Source organism: Salvelinus sp. IW2-2015, unplaced genomic scaffold (genome assembly GCF_002910315.2).
Source record: "Salvelinus sp. IW2-2015 unplaced genomic scaffold, ASM291031v2 Un_scaffold3220, whole genome shotgun sequence".
Classification (NCBI taxonomy): domain Eukaryota; kingdom Metazoa; phylum Chordata; class Actinopteri; order Salmoniformes; family Salmonidae; genus Salvelinus; species Salvelinus sp. IW2-2015.
Genome location: NW_019944507.1, coordinates 109673 through 127743, shown reverse-complemented (window position 1 = coordinate 127743; position 18071 = coordinate 109673). Strand labels below are relative to the sequence as shown.

At 41.4% G+C, this 18071-nt stretch overlaps 1 pseudogene; it reads left to right on the top strand.

The window, feature by feature from the left end:
- The window catches only part of LOC112075528 (anoctamin-5-like), a 25693-nt pseudogene extending 17695 nt beyond the window's left edge, over nt 1-7998 (top strand).
- Nucleotides 7999-18071: the final 10073 nt, after the last annotated feature.

The following is an 18071-nucleotide window of genomic DNA, read 5'->3' as shown; positions in this document are numbered from 1 at the left end:
CTTGAGAGAGATAGGTCTTACCCTCCAATAAAATATAGAAACATTGAAATGAGAAACAGCCTTACCCTCTAATAAAATATAGAAACATGAATTGAGAAACAGCCATACCTCTAAAGAATGTAGAAACATGAATTGAGAAAACAGCCTTACCCTCTAATCCAAATAAATGTAGAAACATGAATTGAGAAACAGCCATACCCTCTAAAGAAATGTAATACTCATTGCAAGATATCCTGCTCTCCTTCAGAGGACACTGTGTCCCTGTATCTCACCGTCATATCTCCTCCCCTCTCCTACACAGTGATCCAGTTTGGTTTCATCACTCTGTTCGTGGCCTCCTTCCCTCTGGCCCCCCTGCTGGCGCTGTTGAACAACATTATAGAAGTTAGAGTGGACGCCTGGAAGTTCACCACCCAGTTCCGCCGGCCTGTGGCGGCCAAAGCCCACAGCATCGGAGCCTGGCAGGAAATACTGAACGGAGTTGCCGTTTTCTCAGTCGTCACCAACGTGAGTAGGGCTGTCCTAAAGTACAGTAGAGTACAGAAGAGTAGAGTACAGTAGAGTGTGGAGTAGAGTAAAATAGAGTGTGGAGTAGAGTACAGTAGAGTACAGTAGAGTAGAGTACAGTAGAGTAAAGTAGAGTGTATATAGAGTAGAGTGCAGTAGAGTACAGAAGAGTGTGGAGTAGAGTAAAATAGAGTGTGGAGTAGAGTACAGTAGAGTACAGAAGAGTGTGGAGTAGAGTAAAATAGAGTGTAGAGTATAGAGTAGAGTGCAGTGGAGTAGAGTGGAGTGTAGAGTACAGTACAGTAGAGAGTAGAGTACAGTAGAGTACAGTAGAGTAGAGTAGGTAGAGTACAGTAGAGTACAGTAGAGTAGAGTACAGTAGAGTACAGTAGGTAGAGTAGAGAGTAGAGTACCAGAGAGTAGAGTACAGAGTACAGTACAGTACAGTAGGTAGAGTACATTACAGTAGAGTGGAGAGTAGAGTACAGTAGAATAGTGTTGAATACAGTAGAGTAGAGTACAGTAGAGTGGAGAGTACAGTAGAGTAGAAAGTACAGTAGAGTAGAAAGTACAGTAGAGAGTAGAGTAGAAAGTAGAGTACAGTACAGTAGTGTAGAGTACAGTGGAGTACAATAGAGTAGAGTACAGTAGAGTACAGTAGAGTAAAGTAGAGTACAGTAGAGTACAGTACAGTAGTGTACAGTGGAGTGTAGAGTAGATTAAAACAGGTCCTGAACATAGGGGCCTGTCAAGAGAACCTCAAACGAAGTGTTTGTCCTCTCGGTGGTTACTAACGTTAGTATAGCAGTCCTGCTTCTGTAGACTACAGTAAAATCAAGTAGAAGCTGTAGTCTTGTTTGATATTTTCTTAACCTTTATTTAACTAGGCAAGTCAGTTAAGAACAAATTCTTATTTTCAATGACAGTCTACTGGGGAACAGTGGGTTAACTGCCTTGTTCAGGGGCAGAATGACAGATTTTTACCGTGTCAGCTCGGGGGATTTTATCTTTGCAACCTTTCGGTTACTAGTCCAACGCTCTAACCACTAGGCTCCCTAACCACTAGGCTCCCTAACCACTAGGCTACCTAACCGCTAGGCTCCCTAACCGCTAGGCTACCTAACCACTAGGCTACCTAACCACTAGGCTACCTAACCACTAGGCTTCCTAACCACTAGGCTACCTAACCACTAGGTTACCTAACCACTAGGCTACCTAACCACTAGGCTACCTAACCACTAGGTTCCTAACCACTAGCTACCTAACCACTAGGCTACCTAACCACTAGGCTACCTGCCGCTCTAACCACTAGGCTACCTAACCACTAGGCTACCTAACCACTAGGCTTCCTAACCACTAGGCTTCCTAACCACTAGCGACCTGCCGCTCTAACACTGGCTACCTGCGTCTAACCACTAGGCTACCTGCCGCTCTAACCACTAGGCTACCTGCCGCTCTAACCACTAGGCTACCTAACCACTAGGCTACCTGCCGCCCCATCGACCTATGGGACTCTGCTTATTCAGTGTTTATAATCCATCTATAAAGTAATATTTTAATTTTTTGTAACGTTATTTTAATATCTAAACCCGCTTTTTCTACCCCTCAGGCTTTCATCGTAGCCTTCACATCAGACAGATTCCCCGGCTGGTGTACATGTATGCTTACAACCCTGGCAACGATCTCTCAATGAAGGGCTACATCAACAATAGCCTGTCCGTGTTCAACATCTCTGGGTTCTCTGAGGAGAACGGCCTGATGACGGAGAGAGCCCTGAATGGTTCAACAGCTCTGTCATCACCACCTGCAGGTAGGTGTGTGTGTGTGTGTGTGGTGTGTGTGTGTGGTAGTTGTGGTAATAGTAGTATAGTAGAATAGTAGTAGTAGTAGTGGTAGTAGTGGTAGTAGTGTAGTAGTAGTAGTAGTAGTAGTGGTAGTAGTAGTAGTAGTAGTAGTAGTAGTAGTAGTAGTAGTAGTAGTAGTAGTAGTAGTGGTGGTGGTGGTGGTGGTGGTGGTGGATTGGGGAGACTATCTTTAATGTGTATGTATTTTCTGTGTAGGTACCGTAACTACCGCTACCCACCGGCCATGAGAAGCCGTATGCGTGTGTGTTTATAACAACTCCTGTCTCACTGTCCTCTAGGTACCGTGACTACCGCTACCCACCAGGCCATGAGAAGCAGTACACTCACACCATGCAGTTCTGGCACATCCTGGCTGCCAAGCTGGCCTTCATCATTATCATGGAGGTAGGACGGACTCCTCTAGCTACCCTACTGGAACCAGCCATAGAAACAGYACCTATAGAACGYSCGTGGAACCTCTAACCCGGGCAATTTGACTGTTAAACTCATGAGTACCGTACTTGAATGGGGAGGCCCAATCTATAATAGATMATATATATATATATTTKTTTTTTCGTGATTACGATCTTGTCTCATCGCTGCAACTCCCCAACGMGCTCGGGAGAGACATGACCCGGAGTGCTTAACCCGGAAGCCAGCCGCACCAATGAGGAAACAKCGTTCAACTGACGGTTGAAGTCAGCCTACAGGCGCCCGGCCCGRCACAAGGCGGCGCTAGAGCYCGATGAGCCAAGTAAAGMCCCCCCCGGCCAAACCCTCCCCTAATCCGGATGACGCTGGGKCAATTGTGTGCCCTCCCTCCCTATGGGACTTCCSYMRKKSGSCSGMTMMMYKKKKYSCRMGGYWRSYAKCKKKYGSRMMTMMMYKMSCSSKAWKKRMSSGATGCAGTGCCTTAGACCACTGCGTCACRCGGGASAACCACCGGTCATTAAAACCAGCTCTGCTCATACTTTTCACTTAGTAGTCAGTCACTAAATAGGAATGCTTAGATTCCTTCTGTGGTCTCCAGTATCTGTCCCCAAACATGACCAGCTGTCTACAGTATCTGTCCCCAAATCATGACCAGCGGTCTGCAGAATCTGTCCCCAAATCATGACCAGCTGTCTACAGTATCTGTCCCCAAATCATGACCAGCTGTCTACAGTATCTGTCCCCAAATCATGACCAGCTGTCTACCGTATCTGTCCCCCAAATCATGACCAGCTGTTCTTACAAGTATTCTGTGTCGTCCCAAATCATGACCAGCTGTCTACAGTATCTGTCCCAAATCATGAACCAGCTGTCTACAGCTTCTGTCCCCAAACATGACCAGCTGTCTACAGTATCTGTCCCCAAACATGACCAGCTGTCTACAGTATCTGTCCCAAATCATGACCAGCTGTCTACAGTATCTGTCGCCCAAAATCCATGACCAGCTGCTCTACAGTATCTGTCCCCAAATCATGACCAGCTGTCTACAGTATCTGTCCCAAATCATGACCAGCTGTCTACAGTATCTGTCCCAAATTTGAGGCTGTCTACAGTATCTGTCCCCAAATATCATCGTACAGCTGTCTATCAGTATCTGTCCCAAATCATGACCAGCTGTCTACAGTATCTGTCCCCAAATCATGACCAGCTGTCTACAGTAGTTCTGTCCCCAAATCATGACAGCTGTCTACAGTATCTGTCCAAATCATGACCAGCTGTACAGTATGTTGTCAAACATGACCAGCTGTCACAGTATCTGTCCCAAAACATGACCAGCTGTCTTACAGTATCTGTCCCAAATGGATGACCAGTCTGTCTCGGTATCTGTCTCCCAATCATGACCAGCGGTCTCATAATTCTGTCCCAAACATGACAGCTTGTCAAAGTATCTGTCCCAAATCATGACCAGCTGTCTACAGTATCTGTCCCAAATATGACCAGCTGTCTACAGTATCTTGTCCCCAAATCATGACCAGCTGTCCTTCAGTATCTGTCCCCAAATCATGACCAGCGTTAGCAGTATCTGTCCACAATTGACAGCTGTCTACAGTATCTGTCCAATGACCAGCTGTGCCTATCATTGTATTCTCGCCATAAGTCTATGACAGTTCTGTCTAAAGTACTGTCTTTCTCCAAATCATGACCAGCTGTCTACAGTATCTGTCCCCAAATCATGACCAGCTGTCTACAGTATCTGTCCCCAAATCATGACGGCTTGTCTACAGTATTCTGTCCCCAAATCATGACCAGCTGTCTACAGTATCTGTCCCAAATCCAATGACTAGCTGTCTACAGTATCTGTCCCCAAATCATGACCAAGCTGTCTACCAGTATCTGTCCCCAAATCTGATCAGCTGTCTACAGTATCTGTCCCCAAATCATGACAGCTGTCTACAGTATCTGTCCCCAAATCATGACCAGCTGTCAACAGTTCTGTCCCCAAATCATGACCAGCTGTTCTACGTATCTGTCCCAAATCATGACCAGCTGTCAACGTAATCTGTCCCAAATCATGACCAGCTGTCTACAGTATCTGTCCCAAATCATGACCAGCTGTCAACAGTTATCTGTCCCAAACATGCACCAGCTGTCTACAGTATCTGTCCCCAAATCATGACCAGCTGTCTACAGTATCTGTCCCAAATCATGACCAGCTGTCTCCAGTATCTGTCCCACAACATCCAATCGAACTGACCAGCTGTCTACAGTATCTGTTCCCCAAATCATGACCAGCTGTCTCTACAGTATCTGTCCCAAATCATGACAGCTGTCTACAGTATCTGTCCCCAATCATGACCAGCTGTCTAAAGTATCTGTCCCCAAATCATGACCAGCTGTCTACAGTATCTGTCCCCAAATCATGACACAGCTGTCTACAGTATCTGTCCCCAAATCATGACCAGCTGTCTACAGTATCTGTCCCAAATCATGACCAGCTGTCTCAGTATCTGTCCCCAATCATGACCGCTGTTACAGTATCTGTCCCCAAATCATGACCAGCTGTCTACAGTATCTGTCCCCAAATCATGACCAGCTGTGCTACAGTATCTGTCCCCAAATCATGACCAGCTGTAACAGTATTTGTCCCAAACATGACCAGCTGTCTCAGTATCTGTTCCCAAATCATGACCAGCTGTCAACAGTATCTGTCCCAAATCATGACCAGCTGTCTACAGTATCTGTCCCCAAATCATGACCAGCTGTCTACAGTATCTGTCCCAAATCATGACCAGCTGTCTACAGTATATGTCCCAAATCATGACCAGCTTGTCTACAGTATCTGTCCCAAATCATGACCGCTGTCTACAGTATCTGTCCCCAAATCATGACCAGCTGTCACAGTATCTGTCCAAATCATGACCAGCTGTCTACAGTATCTGTCCCAAATCATGACCAGTGCTGTCTAGCAGTTATCTGTCCCAAATCATGACCAGCTGTCTCAGTATCTGTCCCAAATCAGACAGCTGTCTGCAGATGCTGTCCAATCAGCCACTGTCTATCTGTCCCCATCATGACCAGCTGCTCTCAGTATCTGTCCTCAAATCATGAGCAGCTGTCTACAGTATCTGTCCCAAATCATGACGCAGCTGTCATGCAGTATCTGTCTCAATCATGACCAGTGTCTGTGTTTCATCAGTGCTACTATAATTACATCTGTGAATAGAAAACGTATCTTTCTTTTTACTTAGTAGTCAGTCACTAAATAAGAACGTTCAAATTCCCTACAGCATTTAAATCCATAAAGATTCCACATCTATCTATCCCCACAAAAAGCAATATAGGTGCATAGGTTACGTTTGGTTTGCTACTGTATTTCGTGTGAGTCAGAGATTACGTTTGGGTTGTTATGTATTTCCCAGTGTGAGTCAGAGATTACGTTTGGGTTGTTACTGTATTTCCAGTGCGAGTCAGAGGTTACGTTTGGTTGCTACTGTATTTCCAGTGCGAGTCAGAGATTACGTTTGGGTTCCATCTCTTCACTTCCTAGTTATTTGATTGGTTGATTGGTCTTCTCTCGTCTCTCAGCACGTGGTGTTCATGGTGAAATTCTTTGTGGCGTGGATGATTCCTGACGTTCGCGGAGGTGAGGCCAGGGTCAAACGGAACGTTCCTCATCCAGGGTACTCCATAACTACGAGGTATTTATCCTCATGAAACATTCAACATGCACTTAGTAACACACTTATTTATTTATTTTCATTTAACCAGGTAGACGATATAATACAACACACACCTTCAAAACACATCATTATTCAAAACAACATCATTCAAAACACATCTTAAAATCTACAAACACATCATTCAAAACACATCATTTAAAATACATCATTCAAAACACATCATTCAAAACACATCATTCAAACACATCATTCACAAACACATCATTCAAAACACATCATTTAAAAATACATCATTCAAAACACATAATTCAAAACACATCATTCAAAACACATCTATTCAAACACATCAATTCAAACACATCATTCAAAACATCATTCAAAACATAATTCAAAACACATAATTCAAAACACATCATTCAAAACATCATTCAAAACACATCATTCAAAACACATATTTCAAAACACATCATTCAAAACAATTCATAATTACAAACATATCAAAACACATCATTCAACAATACATTCAAAAACATTCAAACACATATTCAAACACTCATTCAAATAATCATTTCAACACATATTACAAACACATCATTAAACATCATTCAAAATCATCATTCAAAACACATCATTAAACCATACTTCAAAACACATCATTCAGCAAGAAATACATCATTTAAAACACATAATTACAAACACATCATTCAAACACATCATTCAAAACACATCATTTAAAACACATCATTTAAAAGGGATTAATTAATCCTGTGTTTTTCTGGGTCTTTGTTTCTTTTTACCTCAGGTGGAGAATCTGAAGATCCAGCTAAGCCACAGGAACGATGACTGCTCCTCCAACCCCGTGGACTATCCCGACATACGCCGGCGCGAAGTGTTGTCCGAGTGTCTCTAGCACCCGTCCTCGCCCTCCGCCCACTCATTTGATTTTGGCTCGTGTTCATTAGGTCACACCACGGAAAACGTTTTAAAATGTTTTTCAACAGGAAATTTAAATTAGCGTTTTGTTATTGGACAAGTCCGAGATAGGACAATTCCCAGTTTTGTTCCGTTTGGTGCCTAATGAACAAGACCCCGTTCAGATTGGGCTGGGGCCTGGGCTGGTCTTAAGGAGATTCTCTATAAACTACCCTGAACGGTGGGAGATCTGTGCGGGCTCTGTCTGCTGGTGGAGTGTAGAGGGAAATCCTCACAGAAATAGCGCTTTGAGTACCTCAGTTGGTAGAAAGGGCACTATATAAATCACATTCATTATCATCATCATCATTAAATACAAGACGATACTACATTTAGTGTGACATGTTTAAAGCAGTGCCAGATCTGCCCATGTGTGGTCTATGGATTTCAGAACTCATCTTCAATCAACCACCATTCATTTCCATTCACACTAACATACTAAGGCTGTGTTTACACAGGCAGCTCAATTCTGATCTTATTTTTTTTTTACACTAATTGGTGTTTTGACCAATCACATCAGGTCTTTTCACATAAGATTTTTTTTCAGAGCTGATCTAATTGGTCAAAAGACCAATTAGTGGGGGGAGAAAACATCAGAATTGTGTTGCCTGTGTAAATGCAGCCTACTAGATGCAGACTACAGCAATAGAGTCCMTCTGACTGACAATATGGGGGAAGCGGGGAGCTGGGAAACATGGCTGCTTGCATGGCTGTACCTGTAATASTCTTGATTTTAAATCACCGGTGTTGGGGTGGTAAAGCATTACAAAATAAGGCGTTAGAGTACTCAGAATACTTTTTTTGTGGTAACGAGTAAACTAACGCGTTCGTTTTTTAAATGTAAGTAGTCCGTTACTTAGTTACTTTTTCAAATAAGTAATTTTACAATATTATTTCTAATTTTCTTTGTTAGCTGGTAGTTAGCTAGCGAGATGGCAAAGACAACAGCCTTTATTGTGGAAGTATTTACATTAGTTTGAACTGGTAGAAGAAAATGACAGACGTTACCCCTTGACTCTTGACTGAAGGCGCTTGCAGGATTCACACGCCTCCAGGATTTTTCTCATTTATTGTCTTGTAATAAAACAAACCGCGTAGCGAGGTTATCAAGTTAGGCTCAGTCGATAAGAGTGGACATTTATCCTGCTCCGTCTTCACCATTAATTATACAGGAAAGGGCACTACAATTGCACAATGTAATTGTATAGTTTCATAAAATCAAGTTGGTATCTGTGTGTAATAACAGATTGGTAGCCTGATGTCGTTGAATTTGAGCTGACCTTTTACTGAGCCCAGTTGGTTTCATATAGGTATTTGTAAATGAGATATTGCGTCTTGTCAATATTACTTGAGTTAGGCTACGGACATTAGGCTATGCAAGCCATTCAAAGGTAGTGTGCGCCCTCTACTGGGCATAAGAAGGAATGACCAACACGTACTCGTTCTCTTCAGAGGGTTGTTTTTGGKAACGCAAAAGTTACTTTCCGTTCTTTTAATGCAAGTAACGTTATAACGTAACTCATTTCTTTTAAAAGTAACATTCCCTGTAAATCGTTATGTCCATTTCATATTCATATCTCCTCTCCCTTATAAATGCAATCTCTATTAAATTATTGTACTCTGAAGAAGTGATGAGACTTTGCTGGTCATTCACGATCACAATGCTGTACAAACACTGTGTTAAGGCCAGGCAGCTTTAGCTAGCTCTCAGCCTATCACACCAATGCAATCACTGTGTTCATTTTGATACTATAAGCAACCAAAGACAAAATGCCTTAATATTTTTTTACAAATTCATTGTTAAATGAGTAAAGAGGCTACCGTTTGTTATATTTTGAAGTAATATCAGTTGAACGTTTCAACGTATTTACTAATTTTCTGCAACTAGCCAACTTAGCTTCTGTCCAAYGCCAAGTATCAGACGATATGTGAAAAGTATTACTTTATTCACATATCGTCTGATACTTGGCCTCAGCAATCATCTCCTTATTTCAGAAGTCAGGATTTGGGCAGGAGAGGAGAGTGGGCAGTAGCAGCTGGTGTTTACTGTTGACTGTGTGTGTTCTGTTCTTTAAAGATGAGTGAGAGAGAGAGAGAGAGATGAAAGAGAGGAGATCAATCCCTTTTTAATGTGCCTCTGTTTACCCCATCATTAGCACTAATGACAGCTTCGCTTGTCCTCACCTACTGGGGCTAGTCATGTCCCTCATACCGCCATACCTCACTCACTCACTCTCCTCCTCTCGTCTCTCTCCTCTTTCTCTGTCTCTCGTCCTTCCATCCGAAACACATTGCTCTCTCGCTCTCTCTGTCTGTCTCTCTCTCTCTCCATCCACAACACATCGCTCTCGTCTTCTCGTCTCTCTCCTTCTCTCTCTCGCTCTCCTCTCTCTGTCTCGTCTTCGCTTCTCTCTCTCTGTCGTCTCTCTCGTCTCTCTCTCTCCTGTGTCTCTCTGTCTGTCCCTCTCTCTCTCTGCTTCCACAATCACTCGCTCGTCTCCTCTCCGCGTTTTCCATCTTCTCCACACAACCATACATCTGCTTCTCCCTCTCTCTCTCTCTGTCTCTCTTCTCTCCTCTATCCATCCATCCAAAACACAGCATTTAGCCTTTCATCATGACTGGTTAGATTTTCTGGTTCTATGTTCGTGATGAAAAAAGAAAGATAAACATTATTTTATAGTTTTTTTTGCACAAAGCACTTATAAATGACACTAGCTGATTGCTGATCTGTTTCTGCTGTGTGACACGAATGGAGTTGACGAGACAGTACAAACAGATTATTCCCGGTGAACGCTGCATACTGTATGTCGGCTCAAATTACTTTCGCATTTCAATTGCACTATATACCACAGATCTTCAGTGCTACAGATTGAATCGAGCCCTTTAATGTTGATCCACAAGGAACAACCTATTGTACTYTAGACGTTGAAGAGTTATAAAGAAATATATTTCAAACGGATCCCACCTTTTTAAATCACACATAATTATATATGTTTGGACTTGAATCTAGAGTCAAAAAAGAAGGAGAATAAGAAAACCGGTTGAAGCATGTACAGTGAGTAAATTGTGAAATGTATAAGCGTTTTGTCTTTTAGTATTTTTTGGGGTTTATTGAATGAAGGATATGTTTCTGAAGGTATTAATGTACTACCTATGTAAGAATATCAACTTTAGAAGTAATTGTTTTTCTTTATGATAGCTGGCTATACCTCAATCTCAGGCTGAACATCCTAATATAGAATGTTTGGTATGAAAAATAAACCCAAATGTGTTTACAATATCYAGTGACATGTAAACACCAGTGGCCTACATTCGACTGTTCAAATGTGCTTTCCAATGCTGTGGGCTCTTATGAAACTAATGCTTGTTCGTGCCACCAAATATCACCACTCTATAGACTTGCTTTTGTATCCTAAAAGTATCTCTTTGTTAATTTCTACTGTTAGCTACTGTTATTTTTTCCCTCMTGAATATCTGTTTTCATCCTTTTATGGATGTTTTATTGGTAATTTATTTTATTACATAAATCTGTATTAAAAAAATAAAAAAATAAAAAAACATATTGATGTTGGATCTTGATTTAGAAAAATATGGTGTTTTTAATATGTTTGGCTCTTTCTATAATTGTATTGTGATACACTGCCCATGTATGCMCGATAGTTTTCACTGTTGGACTGTATTATGCCTCAATTGTAAAGTGAATAAATTGCCAAACAATTACCAATAGATTTGAGTCTTAGAATCATTGTGCAGAAAAGGCCTTAAAACCTCTTAAGGATCCTCCCCTTTTAATTATTATTTTTTTGCCTAAAATGACATACCCAAATCTAACTGCCTGTAGCTCAGGACCTGAAGCAAGGATATGCATATTCTTGGTACCATTTGAAAGGAAACACTTTGAAGTTTGTGGAAATGTGAAAGCAATGTAGGGGAATATAACACAGTAGATCTGGTAAACGATAATACAAAGAAAAAAACAACCATTCTTTTGTGTTTTTTTGTACCATCTTTGAAATGCAAGAGAAAGGTCATAATGTATTATTCCAGCCCAGTTGCAATTTAGATCTTGGCCACTAGATGTCAGCAGTGTACGTACAAAGTTTTAGACTGATCCAATGAACCATTGCATTTCTGTTCAAACTTTTGTGTCAAGACTGCCCAAATGTGCCAAATTTGTTTATTAATAACTTTTCATGTTCAAAATTGTGCACTCTCCTCAAACAATAGCATMSTATTCTTTCACTGTAATAGCTACTGTTATTTGYACAGTGCAGTTAGATTAACAAGAATTTAAGCTTTCTGCCAATATCAGATATGTCTATGTCCTGGGAAATTTTCTTGTTACTTACAACCTCATGCTAATCGCGTTAGCCTAGTAATACTGTAGCATTTACTGTGGTGTTTTTGCGGACTGTAATATACTCTAGTAATTACTGTAGTGTTTTTGCATACTGTAATATACTCTCGTAATTACTGTAGTGTTTTTGGGGACATTACTGTAGTATTTAGTGTTTTTGATTTATTATCTTTGACATAGAAGTGGAGGCTTTCTCCTTCAGGAAACATACTGGAGAAATACTAAATGACCAAATGTTCCATAACCTATAACCTATAACCTATAACCTACAGGTTTGTAGGTAGGTCTAGGTTCTGACAGGAGAGTTCAGAGCTTCTGATCTTGTCTATGCCCATAGGCAACACAATATATGGTCTGTACTTGGCATGTAGGATTCTCAATTATGTGTGGCACACATTTGGAATATGAGAGAAGGGAACGGGCAMGGTATATGCAAATTAAATACTGTAGTATTAATTCWAGTTRTTTTTATGTAGTGTTTTTTTGCGGACATTTCTACCGTGTTTTTGTGTGGATAATACTGTAGTATAGATTGAGGGATACTACAGTGAGTAGTATAGTATACTACAGTTTATTACAGAATTCTATAGTAAGTACTGTAGTATTCTATAGTAAGTACTGTAGTATTCTATAGTAAGTACTGTAGTATTCTATAGTAAACTGTAGTATTTGTTTTATTTCGGTCTGTATATGTTGTTAGAGAATGCTGAGGAGAGCCTTCCCTTCTCTTCTCTGTTACTCCTCCTACACCGGCTTCAGTCAAACCTCCATCTGTTACTGCTGTGTCCGCAAGTGCTTATTCATTAAAAAGGGATTGTACAACTTGATGTTAGGTGGTTTTATGGGGTTCAGGAGAAACTGTATATGTCACTTAGTCAATGAGTACAGGTGGTCCTAGGTATTGAAACCATTTTCCTGGCGTTGCTAAGCTCRACGCTCAACCAACTGAGCTCCAGAGGACCGTTTGTAATCCARGATTCAGTGATTCTAATACTATCACTTTTAATGATTGTTAGCTAGTGGTGGCTAAAGTTAGCTGATGTTTGTGGTGACTGTTTAACCCGAACCATGGATTGCAGTTTTTCCTGACCCATAAGACTACTTTCAAGGTGAKGAATCCTGAAGTTGTACAATCAAGTTGTAAAATCCTGAACTTCCCCTTTTAAATTATTGGAAGAATAGAGTGTGCGACTGACTAAATGTATTTATTTTTACAGAAGTTTACTATTCCGTCAAACAATACCTCTCCAAAATGTTGCTACTGGATGTGCGACAGCTCATGCTTTTTATCGGTGTGTCCGCCGCCGCCGCCGTGTCAGAGAGCTCCACCTCCGCAGCCGCCGCCCGCAGAAACACCTCCACCACAGCAGGGGGCGACATCTCCGTCTGACCCTTGTCTTAACAATCATGCTCATAATCTTCGCCCTGTTCTACCTGTCATAGCACATGACCAGGAACGCAGCCGTCGTGATGCGAATGGTGTACCCAGGCCGTCCGCGTCCTAGCAGCCCGTAGACCTGGCATTCTCCCTGGAGATCTGTCTATGTATCTGTCTATGTATCTGTCTATGTATCTGTCTATGTAGCCTGAACACCTGCGTCAACACGCCCGTTTAGCTGCTTCTAACAGTTTAGAAAAGAGTTCCAGGCAGCACTCAAGGGGGGTGAGTCGTGTGACGTCAGTAACAGGGATGTTTGAGAGGGAAAGGAACCAGAGAACCATTGGGCAGGGCCAGGGCTTGACTGCTGTCACACCACAGTGAATGTTGACGGAAGAGAACATGGTAAATTACCATCCAACTGTTTAAAAAAATACATCCTCTCCAAAATGGCCTCCCTTGATTGCAAAAATACTTGGCAGGTGGGTGTGTTCTAGGTTGTCTTTATTGCAGCTGGACTGCACAGACTATCAGATCTCTGTCACAATGCCTGGAGAAGTCTTTCTAGAGATGAACAGCGTGACTGCAATAAAGACYACCTGGAGCGAGACCATGTCMGTSCTCTAGTTGTCTTTCTCCTCAGCTCATAGGACTAGGCCATAAGCTCCCTCTGCTTTTCAGGACCCTCAGTGTAGTTGAATACAAGCAGTATATTTGTGTAAACTTTGTTTCTGGTGTACATATTTTTCAATACATTTTCACTACAGTTGTCTGGCTTTGATCTGTACTCACATATTTGTATAATATGTACAGTACCAGTCAAAAGTTTGGACACACCTACTCATTCCAGAATAATAGTAGTGAAGACATCAGAACTCTGAAATAACACATATGGAATCATGTAGTAACCAAAAAAAGGGTTAAACAAATCAAAATAGATTTTATATTTGAGATTCTTCAAAGTATCCACCTTTTGCCTTGAGTGAAAGCTTTGCCGACAAAAACTCTTGGCATTCTATCAACCAGCTTCATAGAGGGCGTCACCTGGAATGTATTTTTCAAATAAACAGATGTTCCTTAAAAGTTAATTTGTGGAATTTCTTTCCTTAATACGTTTGAGCCAATCAGTTGTGTTGTGACAAGGTAGATAGTGTATACAAAAGATAGCGCCCCAATTGGTAAAAGACCAAGTCCATAGTATGGCAAAACAGCTCAAATAAGCAAAAAGAGAAAACGACAGTCCTCCACTTACTTTAGAATGAAGGGTCAGTCAATCCATTTCTTCAAGAGGACCGCCACAGAATAGGAAGACCCAGAGTTTACCTCTGCTGCAAAGATGAGTTCATTAGAGTTGACTGGCACTTCAGAAATTGCGGAGCCGCAAATAAATGCTTCACAGAGTTCAAGTAACAGACACATCTCAATATCAACTGTTCAGAGGAGACTGCGTGAATCAGGCCTTCATTGTCGAATTGCCTGCAAAGAAACACTACTAAAGACACCAATAATAAGAAGAGACTTGCTTGGGCCAAGAAACACGAGCAATGCATTAGACTCGTGGAAATCTGTCTTTGGTCTGATGGTTCCAAAATTTACGATTTTTGTTTGCAACTCCGTGTTTTTGTGAGACACAGAGTAAGTGAACTGATGATCTCCACATGTGTGGCTCCCACGTGAAGCATGAGGAGGACATGTGATGGTGTGGGGGTGCTTTGCTGGTGACACTGTCTGTGATTTATTTAGAATTCAAGGCACACTTAACCAGCATGGCTACCACAGCATTCTGCAGCAATACCCATCCCACCTGGTTTGGCTTAGTTGACTATAATTTTTTTTTCAACAGGACAATGATGCAAAACACACCTCCAGGCGCTGTGTAAGGGCTATTTTACCAAGAAGGAGAGTGAAGTGCTGCATCAGATGACCTGGCCTCCACAATCCCCGACCTCAACCAAATTCAGATGGTTTGGATGAGTTGGACCGGAGAGTGAAGGAAAAGCAGCCAACAAGTGCTCATCATATGTGGAACTCCTTCAAGACTGTTGGAAAAGCATTCCAGGTGAAGCTGGTTGAGAGAATGTCAAGAGTGTGAAAGATATCATCAAGGCAAATATATAAAATACCTATTTGATTTGTTTAACACTTTTTTGGTTACTACATGATTCCATATGTGTTATTTCATAGTTTTGATGTCTTCACTATTATTCTACAATGTAGAAGATAGTACAAATAAAGAAAAAAATTCTTCAATGAATAGGTGTGTCCAAACTTTTGACTGGAACTGTATATGTTTTCAGTGGTATTGTTAACAAACACGCCCCCATAAAGAAAATGAGAGTTCAAGTTAAAGTTCAGCCCCTGGTTCGACCGTGATCTTGCAGAGCAAGATAATGAGCAAGCCTTCCTTCATGAACTGGCCTCTGTAAATTGGTATAGAATTAGCTTGATCCCCTCTGTCGAAGACGCTTGGACCTTTTTTTTTTATATTTTCAGTGGTATTGTTACCAAAAACGCCCCCATAAAGAAAATTAGAATTAAAAACAAGTTCAGCCCCTGGTTCGACCGTGATCTTGCAGAGTCACTCCACCTCAAGAATTGTATTTGGCGAAAGGCTCGGCACACGCATACTCAGGCTGACTGGCTCTCGTTCAGGCAAATGAGAAAGAAGTGGACTCAGGCTATCCGGAAGGCCAAAGTTAGTTACTTTAAGGAGCAGTTCTCTCTCTGTGAGTCTAACCCCAAGAAGTTCTGGAAAACGGTTAAAAACCTTGAGAATAAACCCTCCTCCTCACAGCTGCCCATGTCCCTTAATGTTGATGATGTGGTTGTTACTGACAAGGAGCACATGGCTGAGCTCTTTAATTACCACTTCATTAAGTCAGGAATCCTATTTGACTCAGCCATGTCTCCTTGCACGTCCAACATTTCCTTATCCCCCACCCCTTCTAATGCAACTATCCCCGATGCTTCTCCCTCTTTTTCCCCTGCCCCGCTACAAAGTTTCTCCCTGCAGGCAGGCAGTCACTGAGTCTGAGGTGCTAAAGGAGCTCCTGAAATTTGACCCCCAAAAAACCATCTAGGCCAGATGGTTTAGACCCTTTCTTCTTTAAGTTTGCTGCCCCCATCATCGCCAAGCCTATCTCCTCTCCTTTCTGGGGAGAGCTTGAGGTTGACACCTCATACAAGTACTTGGAAGTATGGCTAAACGGTACACTGTCTTTCTCTCAGCACATATCAAAGCTGCAGGCTAAAGTTAAATCTAGACTTGGTTACCTCTATCATGATCGCTCCTCTTTCACCCCAGCTGTCAAACTAACCCTGATTCAGATGACCATCCTACCCATGCTAGATTACGGAGATGTAATTTATAGATCGGCAGGTAAGGGTGCTCTCGAGCGGCTAGATGTTCTTTACAATTCGGCCATCAGATTTGCCACCAATGCTCCTTATTGGACATATCACTGCACTCTATACTCCTCTGTAAACTGGTCATCTCTGTATACCCGTCGCAAGACCCACTGGTTGATGCTTATTTATAAAACCCTCTTAGGCCTCACTCCCCCTTATCTGAGATATCTACTGCAGCCCTCATCCTCCACATACAACACCCGTTCTGCCAGTCACATTCTGTTAAAGGTCCACAAAGTACACACGTCCCTGGGTCGCTCCTCTTTTCAGTTCGCTGCAGCTAGCGACTGGAACGAGCTGCAACAAACACTCAAACTGGACAGTTTTATCTCAGTCTCTTCATTCGAAGACTCAATCATGGACACTCTTACTGACAGTTGTGGCTGCTTTGTGTGATGTATTGTTGTATCTACCTTCTTGCCCTTTGTGCTGTTGTCTGTGCCCAACAATGTTTGTATCATGTTTTGTGCTGCTACCGTGTTGTGTTGCTACCATGCTGTGTTGTCATGTGTTGCTGACTTACTATGTTGTTGTCTTAGGTCTCTCTTTATGTAGTGTTGTCTCTCTTGTAGTGTTGTCTCTCTTGTTGTGATGTGTTTTGTCCTATATTTATATTTATATTTTATTTTTTATCCCAGCACCCATCTCCGCAGGATTCCTTTTGCCTTTTGGTAGAACGTCATTTTAAATAAGAATTTGTTCTTAACTGACTTGCCTGGTGAAATAAAGGTTCAATAAAAATAAAATAAATACATTAAAAAGCAGCCGTATGCTTTCCAACACAACACTGCCACTGTATGGTTACTATAAGTATTACACATTTATTTGCATTACCAGTGATTACGTTTCCCTAGTCAAATTAAATCAAATCAAAAATAAAATGTTATTGGTCACATACACGTGATTAGCAGATGTCATTGCGGGTGTAGCGAAATGCTTGTACTTCTGCTTCTAACTTCGATAGGACTAAGATACAGTAGAATAGTAGATAGCGAGTTCATCATCCATGTGATTTCCAAGGCAATATTTTAATTTGCATTTTGAGCTAAGATAATATAAATCATAAAATACTGTAAAAACACCAGCAAATCAGCTCCAAGTGATTTTAATTTTGGAAATCTGTTCCAAAATATGATCAGGCATGATAGAGATATATAGTACTGGATATAGTAGTACTGGATATATAGTATGGATATAGTAGTACTGGATATATAGTACTGGATATATACGTATTATGGATATAGTAGTACTGGATATATAGTACTGGAATAATAGTACTGGAATAGTAAGTACTGGTTATATATAGTAACTGGATATAGTAGTTGGATATATAGTACTAGATATATAGTACTGGATATATAGTACTGATATGTGGTACTGGATATAGTAGTACTGGGTATAGTAGTACTGGATATATAGTACTGGATAATTAGTACTGTATATAGTAGTACTGGTTATATAGTACTGGATATAGTAGTACTGGTTATATA